We start from the raw sequence: 16710 nt of genomic DNA, 5'->3' as shown, positions 1-16710 counted from the left end.
TCACAGTGGGAGTATTGACTTGTACAAGTCGCTCAGAGGGGATTCCTGGTATTAAGTGATAAATACTTAACACGGAAGGGTTTGACAATTGTCAATAAACAGAAGATTAAAATCATGAGTACTATGTCCAGACTCTAACAATGGGAGTGTTGAGTGTACAGACGTAGCGAGAGTTTGAGTGGGAGCTTAGTGTTTATCACTTTGCTTGTAATGATCAGGTTATCCCTAAGAATATTATATTTAACATTCTTTCGGGAACTTCCCGTTACATGAATCATCTACCCCCAGCTTTCTTTATAAAATTGGGTTTATCATTGTATTCAGTTGAATGACCAGGTTATCCTTAAGAATACCAGGCATGGAACTCTCCAGGAACTTTCCATGAAAGAAAAGAAACAGTTTAGACTCATATACCGGTTGGAGTTTTGAGGAGTAATTTATACTCGTATACTCTTCGGAGTGGTGGGCCGTCATTCGGCTTATTCTAGCTTTATGGCGCCAGGATCGATTAGAGCTTGAATCTTGTTCTTTAAGCCGAAACAAATCTCAGTAGGATGGAGATCCCTCCTGTGATATGCATAGTAGTTTGGGTCCGTAATCCTCTTAGCTCTCTCCTGATCTTTAATAGGTGGTAGCTCAATCTCACCGTTATTCAGGAGGTACTCAAAAATATCCGGAACTTCCTCATCCTTAAAAGAATACTCTTTTTGGAGTCCCGGATCTGGAACCATTTGCTGCTTTTGAGGTTGTTGTGACGTCTGATTATTATCACTAGCAACCACATGCATTGATTACTGGCTTCTTTCGATCTTCTTCCTTCCGAGGAAGCGTTCAGCTTGTTCGTCACGCATCTTCAAATCTTTCTAAGTCTTGGATGGGTTTAATCCCATAACTCCCAACACGTCCAAAGAGAGGTTGTTGTGGCAAGTCTAGAGGATGAAGTCCTCCGTGATCGGATCTCGGCAGTTCATCGCCTTATTCCGAAAACGTTTAACAAAGTCGGCGACTATTTCTCCGTCTTTTTGCTTCTCATCGAATAGTGTCCTGATAGATACCTTGGCGTCGTCATCAAAGAAGTTACCGAGGAATGAGCTCTCAATATCATCCCAGCTGTTGATACTTCCAGGCTTGAGACGACGATACCAATCGAAGGCAGGCCCGCGAAGGGTGCCGACAAATGACCGAACCATCAAGGCTTCATTGCCGGAGATCATGCCCAAGTGGGACTTGAAGTAGATTAGATGCTGAGTGGGCGAGCCCTTCCGTCGAACGACGTGAAGTTGATCAGGTTGAACTTCGTCGGATACGGGATCGAATCCCACTCTCTCGGGTAAGGATACGGGATGACGGTCTTCTTTACCTCTTGAACAGACATTAGAGCGTTAATTTTGCTCTCGAGGTCTTTCATCTTCTCATCCTCGTCTGTATCATATTTTGAACGATTTCCAAGAGGAACAATATGGTCACCTCTGGCATTATTATCTTTGGTGGGACCACCCCGAGCGTTGTTATCTGTAGGGGGTGTATTTGAACCACCCTCAGTATTTTTAGGGGTGCATCGGCCATGATGATTTCATCCACTTCTGGATCGCTGTCAACTGCGACATTCTGGGTGCGACAGTTGGATTTACCAAGTTGATTGGACAGAGCCTATATCTATCGGTCATGCTCTTCCTTCATCTGTATCATGGCTATTTCCAATTCAAACTTGAAGTTCTCTTTTTGCTTAGCCAAAGCATCCTCGATGATCTTGGTCATTTGTTCCGCGTTGATCATGAACGCCTCACGAGATTATCCTATACTGGACACCGTATTGTCAGAAGCGATGGCAAAGTTCGTATCTGATACTTCATCATCTGAGGATAATCCGCTATTCATCCTCTGATAGTCCCTACGCCTAGTAGTTCCTATGGGTAACCGAGTTATACATTGGGATACGTCCGAAAAATGATGAGAACTGAAACTTCGCGTTGACTTCCTTTTATTAGCCATATTGATAGTGACCTCTGGGAGTTCGTCGTCTTACGCAGCTGATCTTTTTCTACAGAAACGCCTTGACTTAGTTTCTGACACTTTATAGGAAAGCCTTTGGAATACCGAGACCCTCTGTGGAGCAGTCTTGGGGCAGCTACACGCTGATAATACTGTCCTGATAATTTTGGTACACGGACAGTGAGAGTCTGCTTTCCGGGTACCTCTCTTTCGAGATTTATTTGTACCCCCAATCCGATAGTATAACTCATCAATGTTGCAGATAGAGTAACCTATCGGCTGTTTAGATGAATTCTCAGGTATAACGTGTTCGTCTGCTTGACATATTTTCTTCTGAGTAAACAACGCCTTGTTGGTGTCTGCAGGAGTCACTCGTTTGGAATCACACTTTTCTGAGGGTGAAACCTTAACGGACTCCTGGTCTTCTGTACGCACCCCCAAGCAGGCGGTTACAGGAATCAACTTGTTAGGAGGTCGCGTATGACCCCCAGTCTGGATGTTTTCTCGGGGTTCCTTCAACGGTCCTAAGCATTCCTTAACAGGCGCCTTGCCTCGATCTTCGGGTAGAGAACCAAGGTGATCATTCAATGGAATTTTATCTCTGGGGAGGTCCATACCGTCGTAGGGTTCTACCAGAGGTGTGGGAGTGGAAGGAGCAGGATCCGAAGTTAATGAAGGCTGGGGAGCAACGTCGCCTGCTTTTGCCCTAGGCGTTGATTTAGCCTTTGGCATCCAAGTTTGTTTGGATCTCTGTGATCTCTTAACCGCCTCTTCCTTTTGCATTTCTTGTGCTTTTCGCACCAGGATCTGGGCATGCGCAAGAAGTGCACGATGCTTCTGAATGCGCTCCTCAAGAGTGGAACGGTCCCGTTTGACACGAACTCATTCGTTAGTAGGTGGTTGGGAGGAGGTTCCCGAAGCTTGTTGCTGGAACACCGTTTGACACGAACTCATTCGTTAGTAGGTGGTTGGGAGGAGGTTCCCGAAGCTTGTTGCTGGAACACTTGGTGCCTTCTAAGTTTCAGATCTACATCATAGTAGATCCCGTCAACAGGCTTCAAAGCCTACGCAAATTGGCGCGCGAGATGTTGACGGTGCCTTTGACGAGCCCTCTTCGTCAGCACTGGTGCACTTTCAACGGGCAACTCTTTAACTTTCGAAGAGTTGTCACGAATGTTGGATCTAGTTTCTTTAGAGGCCAGAGAGGGGTCTTTCACTACATTTGGGTTCAGATCATCAGCCCTAGTCTTCGGATCTGAAGTCATGTTGTTCGTCGCAGTGGTTTTCCTGCGTTTGCAAGAAGAAGATCTGGAGGAGGAGGAAATATATATATATATATATATATATATATATATATATATAATATATATATATAAAGTATATATATATATGAAATATGTATGTACATGCATCTAGAAAATGGCTCAGGAATTTTTCCTACTCATACAAGCTTGTACACGTATATTGGTGTTTGGAAATGGTGGTGTGTATGGACACTTCCTAAGAGGAATTTCTTGTTCCTTAAAAAATCGCGTTAAGTAGCGCTTTAATGTTCACATTTTGTATATATATATAATATATATATTATATATATATATATATATATTATATATATATATATATATATATATATATATATAGATATATATATAATATAGAGAATTAAAATTCAATTCAAAGAAAGCAGTAAAGCAAGAGTAGTGCTTAAGATTAAAACTATTATAAAACAATAAGGCTAAATAATAAAATGCTTAGAATTAAAGCTCTGAAATAAGAAATAAAGAAAGTGCTTTAGAATTTAAAGCAAACAAGCATACAGTATTTGTAGTAGTTTTTACTACAAATATCTACAATTTTTTTATTGTAGAATGAGCATAAGTATCAAGGAGTGAGTTGTTTCTCACTATGCGGATATACACCGGCGAGAGCGGGGTTTATGGTTTCACCACCGCAGGCCGACTCCTCCACCGGCTAACTTAGCTCTGATATGAAAAGAGGTTCTTTATTAAACCAAAAAGAGATGTTAGGGTCTCTAGCCTGTGTATGTATACCATGAGCATCTACAATAAATGGCTTAAGATTATTGATAAAAGGAGTTCCCAGAATAATACCTTGCTTGAGGTCTTTGAATAGAGCAAAAGAGGTTTTAATTTTTTGACCGCCATTGCAAATATAAACATCTGTGAGTCTATGCAAAAGATTCTTTGTTAAAATATGAAAAGAATCTTTTGCATAGTTCCAAGAAAAGTCTATAAAAGGAGAAGGAGTTGATGCGTCCAGGGAGGTGTTTTGGAGAGTGAAGTTTGATCCTCTCTAGAGAAATCCCTCATGTTTCCCTTTTTAAAGTTTTTAGTTTTAGTTTAAGTTTGAGTGAGGTTTGCTTTTAAGTTTTCCTTTGAGTGTTTGTAAGATAAGTGCTGTATAGGGTAGTGTACGTGGCGGATTATAGCCTTTTAAGGTAGGTGGATGGTATCATACCGTGGTGGTGATCTAGCGTTGATATAACGGACCGTATATATATGGTCGTACGTACGTACCGATATGTAGGCTACTAGTTTAGCGTAGAGGCGTAGGTAATATAGGCGGCGGACGGGTTATGATATAATGTTAAGCTATAGAATATTAGCTATAGGGTATGTATAATGGTTATGTATAGGTACATCAGTAGTACTATATTAGTAGTCAGTTGGTGCATACCCTCATGTATGTATATACTTAGTATGATTAATGGTGGCTATAGTAGTACAGTTACTATATATATACTATGTAGTATATAGCGTATATGATTCAGTACATATGATCGATGAGTACTATAGCGAATGAGGTATAGGGTATGACTCAGGGCATGTACTACTGTATACACTATACATTCATATATTACAGTTACTACCTGATATATGTACTAGGATAAATAGGGTATGGGTGATGGATACCTTACAGGTATAGGCTACTATAGTATGAATATAGACGACATATGCGTAATAGGACTAGAGGCTAAATGAGCGATACAGAAGGGCTCAGGTAGGCCTATATATAGGCTCCTGAGGATATATACGGCTTTTAGTAATAAGGGGTGAAAGATCCGGTGTAGGTATTAGGCTAGTAGGCTACTAGGGAGATATATACGTAGTATTATAATATACTAATGAGTATTAGTCGATATATGCAGCCTCGTTAGTTGTGTATATATAAGAGCTTATCACAGTTATGTTAGATCTAAAACTAAGGTCTAATCCATAAAACCGTGACTAATCTAAAGAGAATAAACACAACAGTGAGCGGAAACAATACTTGAATCCATGAAGAATTAGCACGGATTTGAATTAAGGTTTGATCTTCTAATCTTGATGGTCTCTTCTTTAGAATCTTTAGATGAGGATTAAGAGAATAGATAATGTAATCCTAGATTAGGGACCATAACCCCTTATTTATAGTTGTTATACTTTTATAATTTGGCCCATCATCAAATTATAATTATAACCTGGTATCCGCATATTTAGCCCATGATTTATTTAAATATCCATTAACCTAAATTTATTGATCACTTTATGCGGCTTAACTTTAAGGATAGCATTATACACTAATGTAACATATATGCCCATAATTAGATTTAATCCTAACAATCTCCCACTTTGGCACTATATGTTTCATAAAAAATATGTACAACCTTATAAGCTCAGAAATTGCTATCACAAATAAGGGTATTTCCAAACAATCTCGTCCATTGACAATATCAATATAGGATCAAAGCAGCATTCGTCACATTTATCGTGACTAAACCCATCAATGGTCACATATACCAAACAATCAAATGACATAGATCAATCATGGATGTGCAACATGAAAATTACATGCAATGTGATCAGTACATGTCTATTTTCAACTGTTCTACCTTAAACTTTAGTGAGGTCAAAACTAAACATAATGAAACAGAGTGTCTTAACTGAATACTTTATTCTGATCAGACAATACAACCAAACACAAAGCACCAAAAATTACAAACTCCCACTAAATCATGATGTCCTCGAATAACACCACACCCATATAAGTAGTGTGCTCATGAAAGACCTTGGGTGAAGTAAGAGGTTCTGTTATCATGGAGTTTGTCCCAATGTGCTCTATGGATATCTGTCCACTATGTACCATTTCTTTCACAACCAGGAACTTAATATCAATATGTTTTGACTTATTTGAGCTCCTGTTATTATTAGAATACATAACTATAGATTTATTGTCACAAAATAACCTTAGTGGTCTTTCAATATTTTCCAAAATGTGCAATCCAGTGACAACCATATTCCATGATTTGATGCCTCGTAGCAAGCTACAAATTCTACTGCCATAGTGGAGGAAGCTATGAGTGTCTGTTTAACATTTTTTTCATGATATAGCTCCTCCTGCTAACATATAAATGTAGCCTGATGTAGACTTTCTGCTATCTTAACATCTAGTAAAATCAGAATCAGAATACCCAGTGACCTCCAACTGTTCTGAATTTTTGTATGTAAGCATATAATCTTTTGTTTTCTGAAGATACCTCATAACCCTTTTGACTGCTATCCAATGATCCATAACAGGGTTGATTAAGTATCTGCCTAACATCCTAACAATGTACGCAATATCCGGACGCATACACACTTGAGCATACATTAGACTTCCTACAACCGAAGCATAAGGAATCTTCTGCATTTCCTGAATTTCAAGATTACTGAGCATACATTAGACTTCCTACAACCGAAGCATAAGGAATCTTCTGCATTTCCTGAATTTCAAGATTACCTTTAGGGCACTGATTTAGACTAACCGAAGCATAAGGAATCTTCTGCATTTCCTGAATTTCAAGATTACCTTTAGGGCACTGATTTAGACTAAATTTGTCTCCTTTAGCAACAGGAGTATCACCTGGTCTGCAATCTTACATGCCAAACCTTTTGAGTACTTTATCGATATAACTCTTTTGTAATAGTCTAAGTATACCGCGAGAACGATCTCGATGTATCTGGATTTCTAATATAAAAGAGGCGTCCCCAAGATCTTTTATTTCAAAATTCTTTGATAGAAATCTCTTGGTTTCATGCAACATGCCTATAGCATTAGTGGCAAGCAATATGTCATCGACATACAGAACCAGAAAAATATACTTACTCCCACTGAACTTGTGATATACACAGTCATCAACAACATTCATCTTAAAACCGAACGAGATAAATATTTATTGAAACTTATAATACCATCGACGAGGAGCTTGCTTGAGTCCATAGATGGGTTTTCTTAATTTGCAAACCATATTCTATGGATCTCCTGACACAAAGTTTTCTGGTCGCACCATATAGATCATTTCATCAATGTCTCCATTAAGAAACACGGTCTTAACATTCATCTGATGTAACTCAAGATCATAATGAGCAACAAGTGTCATGATTGTTCTGAAGGAGTCTTTCGATGAAACCAGAGAGAAAGTCTCTGTATAATCAATGTCTTCCTTTTGAGTATAGCATTTAGCTACAAGACGTGTCTTATACCTCTCCACATTACCATTTGCATCACGCTTGGTTTTAAATATCCATTTACAACCAATTGATTTTGCACCTTCTCGCAATGGGACAAGTTCTCAAACCTTATTGTCTTGCATAGACTTGTACTCTTCATTCATGGCATTAATCCACTTTTGAGAGTTAGAACTTTTCATGGCTTGAAGAAAGTTGATTGGATCATCTTCCATCATTCCATTATTTTCCTTATGTTCTTGGAGAAATACAATATAATCATCCGGAATAGCATTTCTCTTTTCTCTCGTGGATCTCCGTAATGGCACTGGTTCTTGAGGTTGTTGAATTTGTTCTTCTGAATCAAGGAGTTGTTTAACATTGTCTTCTTGAGATTCTGAATTTACTTCTTGATCAATGACAGGTATATGAACCTGAATATTGTCAAGAAGAACTGTATGGATTGGATCTGAAGCTAATTCCTCCTCAAAAGTAATGTATCTAACCTTATTTCTCCCCCTAAACTCAACATCCTCAAAGAATGTTGTTGTTCCCATCTCAAAAATATTCCTTCCTAAGTGTGGGATCATAAAACTTATAGCCCCTAGAACGTTCAGAATACCTAATAAAGTAGTTGCTAACTGTTTTGGAGTCTAATTTCTTTTTATTTAGCCTATAAGACCTTGCCTCAGCTGGACATCCTAAAATATTTGAGTGCTTTAAACTGGGCTTTCTACAAGTCCAAACCTCATAAGGTGTTTTAGCAACTGCTTTACTTGGTACTATATTCAGAATGTAAGCTACTGTCTTAAGTGCTTCTCCCCAGAGTGACTCTGGTAAAGAAGAATGAGCAATCATACTTCTTACCATATCCTTAAGAGTCCTGTTTTGTCTTTCTGCTACACCATTCATGTTAGGTGAACCAGGCATGGTGTACTATGGGACGATATCGTATTCCTCTAGGTATCTAGCAAATGGTCCTGAACGTTATTCACCTAAACCATCATATCTACCGTAGTACTCACCACCACGATCAGATCTAACAGTTTTAATCCTTTTGTTGAGTTGATTCTCAACTTCAGCTTTAAAAGCTTTGAACATATCCAGAGACTCGGATTTCTCATGAATGAGATATAGGTACCCATAAAGTGAGTAATAGTCTATGAATGATATAAAATATTATTAACCATTCCAAGATGTCATAGGAAATAGCCCACAAATATCTGTATGTATCAATTCTAAGATATCTGAAGATATGTTGGCACCTAATCTCTTAACTTTAGTCTGTTTCTCCTTGATACATTCAACACAAACGTTAAAATCCGAAAAATCAAGAAAATCCAAAATGCCATCAGACATAAGACGCTCAACTCTACCTTTTGAGATATGACCCAAATGTTTATACCATAATGCCGCCGAATTTTCCTTATTTAATTTACGCTTAGTACTGAAAGTACCCTAGGGGGATGAATATGGTTATTGCTAATCTTATTAGATATTAATGCCGATTAAAACTTATTAACAAATTATTCTTGTAAGATAGATATACAATATGATATGAGCAAGAATAAGCAATATAAACTAAGTGCAATATCCTAACAATGAGATACATAATGAGTTATATGTAAGGGTAAGCAAAAACAAATATGATAGAGAAATGTAAACAATGAGCAATGGCGAATAAAATAGACTAAGCAATAGACACAAAAGATACACCAATGCAAACTCTAACACACAAAGATGATCACGGAGTTCGGACCTTCCGTCCTACGTCTCCGCTGTTGGCCTTCTTGTTTTGATGATGATTTACAAACAATTTACATCTAATATTGTTTGTCTAGTGTTTGTGTTTTATATTTATTCTAGGCAAACAATATGTTGGAGGATGGATGAAATAGAGCTTCAACGATGATATCCAATGGAGGTTGGCGGAATAGTGGAGTGAAGCCTTGCAATTCAAAGTTAAAGATCAAGTTCAAGCTTCATCCGCATGTGTACCAAGTTTGAGCTACAATGAAGATTAAGATCAAGCTTGGGTAATTTAGTTTAGGTGTTATATTATGTGTGTTGGATACTCTAAGCTCAATATCTATACACACACACTTAGTGGTTTCTTCGTATATATACATAAGTTTTGGTTTCTATGCATATATATAGTTATATATATACATACATGTGTTTTGAGTTTTTATGATTATATATATGAAATTATATATTTCATATTTTCTATTGTGTTTTTGAAAACATTGCATAGAATATGCAATTTTGTGAAAATATTATATTCTTAGTTTGTAGACTTCAATATCAGTTTATACATAGTTTACTAAGTCTATAAAAACATTTCACAAAGTTTCAAAAGTTGGTTTGTGTCAAAATATCAAAATTCAAGTATCTCATATTTTCATGTTTTGGACTATTTTGTAAAATGATGATATTTTTCATTTGGGAGGTCCTTTCTGATAACCAGTTACTATAGCATATTTATTATCATGTCTATAATCATTCCCTAAAGTTTTATATTTTTTGGAATTTATTTGATATTTTTAAATAGCTTTTTAAAATCAGCAAATCAGGTTTTTCATGTGTCATATTTCGGTCGACCGCACCGGTCGACCGATCATTTGATCTTTCATCACTGGGCGACAGAGAGTCTGTCGGTCGACCGGTCCGGTCGATCGAAAGCTCCATCGGTCGACCGCACCGGTCGACCGACGATAGTCCAGAATTGCTTCTTCGTGTTTTTGCTCTCTGTCGGTCAACCGACGAAATTTTCGGTCGACCGACAATAGATCCGTTGGACTTCAACGGCTATTTTCCTGAGCTGTTTGATGGGGCTATTTTTGTCTTTTGGCTTGGGGTTTTTGACTGAGATTTAGAGTGGGTATAAATACCATATTGCTGTTCTTTTTCAACCTAAGCCAAGAAGTTTTTAACAAGGGTTTTAAAAAGGGTTTAAGCTTATTTTAAGCTTGTTTAAGGGTTTGGGTTAAAGCTGTTTTGGTTTTCACAAGTGGAGGAGATTATCTTCTTGTTTGGGCTTCAATCTCCATCTCTCCATCTTGTTATTCAGAGAAGAATCTCTAAACTCATTTCTAGCTTTTTATTATTTTGTTTATAATTTCTATATGCTAGATTTTAATTGAGTTTAGTTTTGATTTTGATTTCACTCATTGTTTACACACACCCACTTGAGCTTATTGTATTTGCATTCATAATATATTAGGGTTGTGAGAGTTGTAACATTGAGTGTGAGCTTTTATTGTGTTCTCATCCATATTAGAGAACAATTTATATTTGTTACAATGTGAGATTGTTAGGTTTTCGGTGAGCTAGAAACCGAGTGTGTTGTGAAGTTTTCGGATTGTGAGGAGTGACATTGATCGGTGAGCGTTGAAAACCGATACTGTGAGGTGTAAACGTTATTCGGGTGAACGTAGAAAACCCGGTTGTGATAGTAGATTTCTCCCCGTGAGTAGGGAGCGGAGACGTAGGACGGAAGGTCCGAACTCCGTGATCATACTGCTTGTTTGAGTTTGTCTTTGGCGTATTTGTTTTTGCATTTATCTTATATCACCAATTGTGCATTACTTATTTATTTCATCCACTATCTTGTTTAGATTATTTACCCTTGTGTTGTTTATATATCCTTGCATATATCTCTATCATATAGGATATATCTCATTGTTCATATTGCTTATCCTAGCTTATATTCTTGTTGTATTTCATACTTGCTAGGATAACTTGTTTATTAATTTTAATTGGCATTTAATCGGATTAGATTAGCATAAGACCCTAATCACCCCCCCCCCTCTAGGGTCTAACATCCGCTTCCCACTCCCGGGGAGAAATCCACTATCATAACCGGGTTTTTTATGCTCACCTGAATAACGTTTACACCATACAATACGATTTTCTAGTTAACCGAAAACTTTACAATCCACACTCTTGCAATCCCACTTTACACCCTCTAAGTGTTGGTCTCTAGCATGTGTCTCCCTCAAGTGTTAGGAATTACAACCTATCTCTAGGCATTACCACCTACCCCACTCCTCTTGGGACGATCCCGTCTCTCACCACATACTCCTCTCGGTGTACAAGTATATTACAAAGTGTATCTCACAATGAAGCTCTCAATACAACAAATTTGTTCTCTACAATAGGTGAGAACTCAATGTAAGCTCAATCTCACAAATCACAATCTCACAACCCAATATATGATGTATGAAATGCTACAAGCTCAAATAGGGTGTGTGTGTGTGTGATAAAATGAGTATAAATAAAATCTAACTCAATTAGAATGAGTTATAAATAAAATCTAACTCAAATAGGGTGTGTGTGATAAAATGAGTATAAATAAAATCTAACTCAATTAGAAAACTAGCAATAATAAGAATATAAAAATCAATAATAAAATTGCTAGAGAAAAGAGTAAGAAAAACTTCTTTATAAACACAAAGAGGTTGAAGAAGATTGATGATGAATTCCTCAATTGAAAATGCAAGCCTCCTCTTTGTAAACTCAAACACCAAACTTAAACTTGAGAAACAATATTTTAAACACTTAAAACTCTTGTTTAAAAAACTCTTGGTTAGTGGGAGAGGTAAATGCAATGAGGTATTTATAACAACCCAAGACATCAGTCAAAACCCCAAGGAAATAACCAAAAACCCACACAAAAACAAAATCTGGAAATAGCCGTTACTGTGCAACGCTCATATTTATAAGTCGACTTGCATTCGACACTATAAGTCGACTTGTATTCGACTTACAATAAGTCGACTTGAAAGTTCACATAAGTCGACTTGCAGAAGAAAATTAACACTCAAAACTCGGGTCATAAGTCGACTTAAAAAATTCATAAGTCGACTTAGACTAAGTCGACTTAATAGTTTGTACAAGTCGACTTGACAGAAAGATTTTGCACATTTCAGAGCAGTTCATAAGTCGACTTGTCAGGGTTTATAAGTTGACTTATAAACATGCAGATGCACTGTTCATGCTAAAAAACTGATTTTAAAAGTGCATTCAAAAATAATAAATAAATTCAGAAAAATATAAAACTTTAAAAAATGATTGTAAACATGATAATACACATGCTACAAAAACTGATTTTCAAAAATCACCTCCCATACTGCTGGATTTTTACCTTTTAGCGACGGACATTTCCGTCGCTAAAAGTTTATATTCCGTCGCTAAAAGTTTTAGCGACGAAAAAAATCAAATTCCATCGCTAAAAGTTCGACGCTACATTCAGGGTCCCTAAAAAGGGTATTAGTGACAGATTTTCCGTCGCTAATTTTCAGCGACGGTGTATTAGCGACGACAAATTGGTCGCTATTTAAAAATTTAAAAAAATTAAAAAAATATTAGCAATGGATTTTCCGTCGCTAATATCTGTTTTAGCGACGAAAAATCCGTCGCTAATAAGTTTTACTTATATCGCCATTTTTCTTACCGTGCACGTTTTTCGTCGCTAAAAACAACTTTTAGCGACGGAAATTCCGTTGCTAAATACTTATTTAGCAACGAAATATCCGTCGCTAAAAAGAACAATTTTTTTTTAAAATTTTGAATTTTTTTTTGAAAATTGAAAAACCCCTGTACAATATCGATAATAATTTTAAAAAACCTGTTCAATCAGTAGTATAATATTCAATCTCACACATATATCACACATTTATTTCAATAAAAGCAAATAAAAGTTTCTCAACATGTACATAATAAATATTGTTTATACAACACAAAAAATTGTTTTAAAAGTTATATTAAGGACAATCAATCCTCCTGATCATCATCATCCTCATCCTCAACACTAGCTGCATTATGACTATCCCCGACTGCACCTTGTGAAGAAGTCACGGCCTGTAAATATAAATCAAACGTTAACAAGGGTGTGTAACCGTTAATAAGAGTGCAAATATAAATATAATTCCCCCAACACCACAACACAACATCACAACACAACACCACAACACAACAACACAACACTACAACACCACAACACAACAACACAACACAATACAACACAATAACACAACACCACAACACAACAACACACAACACTACACAACACAACACAACACTATACTACACTGCACAACACATCACTACACATCACACCACAACATAACACAACACAACGCAAATCCCCCAACCCCACCAACCAACCAACCACACTCCCCCTCCCCCTACCTCTCCCCCTCCACCCCCCCCACAACAAAATCCCCACTCCCCATCCTCAACCACGACCAAAGCCCCCACCCACCAACCAATCACCCCCCCCCCCCCCACCACGACCAAACCCCCCCACAAACCAATCACATAATGACCATCACAACACAACACCACAACCAACCAACCAACCCACCAACCAATACCACCAACACTACGCACACATACACCATCAACACCACCATCACATAAAAACATTATAAGTATATATTTTGGTCTTTGTGTTAGGGTTAGAGTTAGAGTTTGTGTGTAACAGTTTGTATCAGTGTGTATCAGTGTGTATGATATCATCTAATTAAAAAAAAAAGCAAAGTATATATATATTACCTGATCACATAAGTATGAACATGTTGAAAACTTGATTTTGCCAAAATGACTTAAACAAAAACTTTGAAACACTTTAGAATGGATTTATAGACTTATACAAGATATGAAAATAGTGTAAATAAGTCTTTAATCCATAAACATAATATTTTGCATAAAACCACCTATATTTGAGAAAATCACAAATATGTGTGTGTGTGTGTGTGTGTGTGTGTGTGTGTGTGTGTGTGTGTGTGTATGTTTGAGCTTATAGAATTAACACACATTATATAAACTCTAAACTAATTTACCCAAACTTGATAGATCTTCATTGTAGCTTGGTTTGGTTACGAATGAAGCTTGATCTTGAATATGACTAGAATGCATAGCTTCACTCCACTATTCCGCCAACCTCCATTTGATGTGATCGTGTAGGCTCAGTACCATCCATCCTCTAACGTATTGTTTGTCTAGAATACCTAATAAGAAAACATAAATACTAGACAAACAATATTAGGAATTATTTGTAATCATCAAAACAAGATTAGAAGATGTATGCTCATAACATGAGACCTAACAAGTACCACGTGATTCCATATGCAAGGATTCATTATAAGAAGCAATTATATCAAGCAAATATATGTTGTCATAAGTACTCAAGTAACCAGTTCCCACAATAATTGAATTAAAAGATAATCTGAATTGATTGTTTCCAAATGAACAAAAATAACCTGATTTGTCTAATATAGAAACTCAAATCAAATTCCAACTAAAAGACGGTACTACAAAAGTATTTTTTAAATCCAAATATGAACCAGTTCCTAACAACAACCTAGAGTGCCTAATTACTTCCACATCTACTGATTGTCCATTGCCCACAAAGATGTGTCTTTCAACATCACTTGGTTTTCGGTAGCTCAGGCAACCCTATATAGAAACACTTATGTGAGTAGTAGCACCAGAGTCTAACCACCAAGTGTTTCTAGGTACTGAAGCTAAATTAACCTCAGAACAGACCAAAGTAAGAAACATACCCTTCTTAGCATGCCAGGCGTGATATTTGGTACATTCCTTCTTTACATGTCCAGACTTGTTGCAGAAGAAACAACTATGACCATCCTTTTGTTATTTCTTCTGAACAGGACCCTTAGCAACATCATTATCATTATTTCTTTTCTTACCCTTATCCTTAGAGGCATAGGCCAAATGAGTACTTTCAGTCTTATCTTGCTTCAACCTGTCTTCTTCTTGCATACAGTATGAAATGAGCTCATTCAGAGTCTATTTCTCCTTTTGACAGTTATAACTGACCTTAAACTGATTGAATTGTGTAGGAAGAGATAACAAAACCAGATACACCAGTAACTCATCACAGAGATCGAGTTTGAGTGCCTTAAGTTTTGAAGCAATATGAGACATTTCCATAATGTACTCCTTGATATTTTCTTTGCCGTTATACGTCATCGAAATCAAGCAAGCTAAAAGCGTGCTTGTTTCTACCTTATCGTTTTTCGCAAAACATTTCTCAATTTCAGCAAGAAAATCTTTAGCCTTAGTAATCCATTCGGATTCTATGCCCCTGAAGGCTTCCGAAACACCGCGCTTAATGATCATGAGACTCATGCGATTTGAACGCTCACATTTCTTATACCCATTCTTTGCATCAGGAGTGCTATCCGCATTGAGAGGTTGGGGTTGTTCAGTTCTTAATGCAAAATCTAGATCCATACAGCCAAGAACAATTAATATGTTCTCTTTCCAAACCTTAAAATTAGTCCCATTGAGCATGAGAATTGAGTTGATGTTAGTAAAAATTATTATAACAGATGCATTAGCTAAAATAAATAAAAGATACTCACATTATTAACTCTAATTAGTAATCAATAAAATTCAAATATTAACAAATCCCATCTCAAGATATTTGGCACAACATTAATATCAAGTCTTTGGACAGTAATATTAATTTATAAGTGATACCTTGTTGCAATGATCAAACATTGACAATAACTCAAGTCAAATAATGAAACTATCTTTGGATCGATTCATTATTAACATGCAAACCTTATAATTATCACACGTTTATCATCACAGATGTGTATGCAGTCTAAATAAATATTAACCTTCCTTTGAGCCGATTAAATATTTACACGAAAACATACACACAAACATCTAACATCCCTCATGAACAATGTACACAAGAGATGTTACTTTGGCAACTTCTTGTTTTAATTAATCATTTAGAATGAGAAATAACTTTAATACCTTAGTGTCATATTATTTGAATTAAATAATTGATTAACTACTAAATTTAATTCAAATTAAATAATTTTACCTTAGTGTCATATTATTTGAATTAAATAATTGATTAACTACTAAATTTAATTCAAATTAAATAATTTAATTCAAATTAACTGAATTTCCAAAAAAATAATTGATTAACTACTAAATTTAATTCAAATTAAATAATTTAATTCAAATTAACTGAATTTCCAAAAAAACTTAATTAAGGGCCTCATAGCTTAATTAATTAAATCAAGCACACTAAAAATTGGGCCCATAACTTAATAAGGCCCACCAAAATATGTTTTAATTGGTATATCCAATTAAACCATTCTTAAAGAATTTTAGGCCCATAACCGAATGTCTTTAAGTGTGCTTGGACTGTTATCTCTCAACTCAATAATTAAATTGGTTTTAG

The sequence above is a fragment of the Asparagus officinalis genome, chromosome 1, assembly GCF_001876935.1.
Source record: "Asparagus officinalis chromosome 1, Aspof.V1, whole genome shotgun sequence".
In the NCBI taxonomy this organism is placed as follows: domain Eukaryota; kingdom Viridiplantae; phylum Streptophyta; class Magnoliopsida; order Asparagales; family Asparagaceae; genus Asparagus; species Asparagus officinalis.
This window is presented reverse-complemented; position numbering follows the sequence as displayed.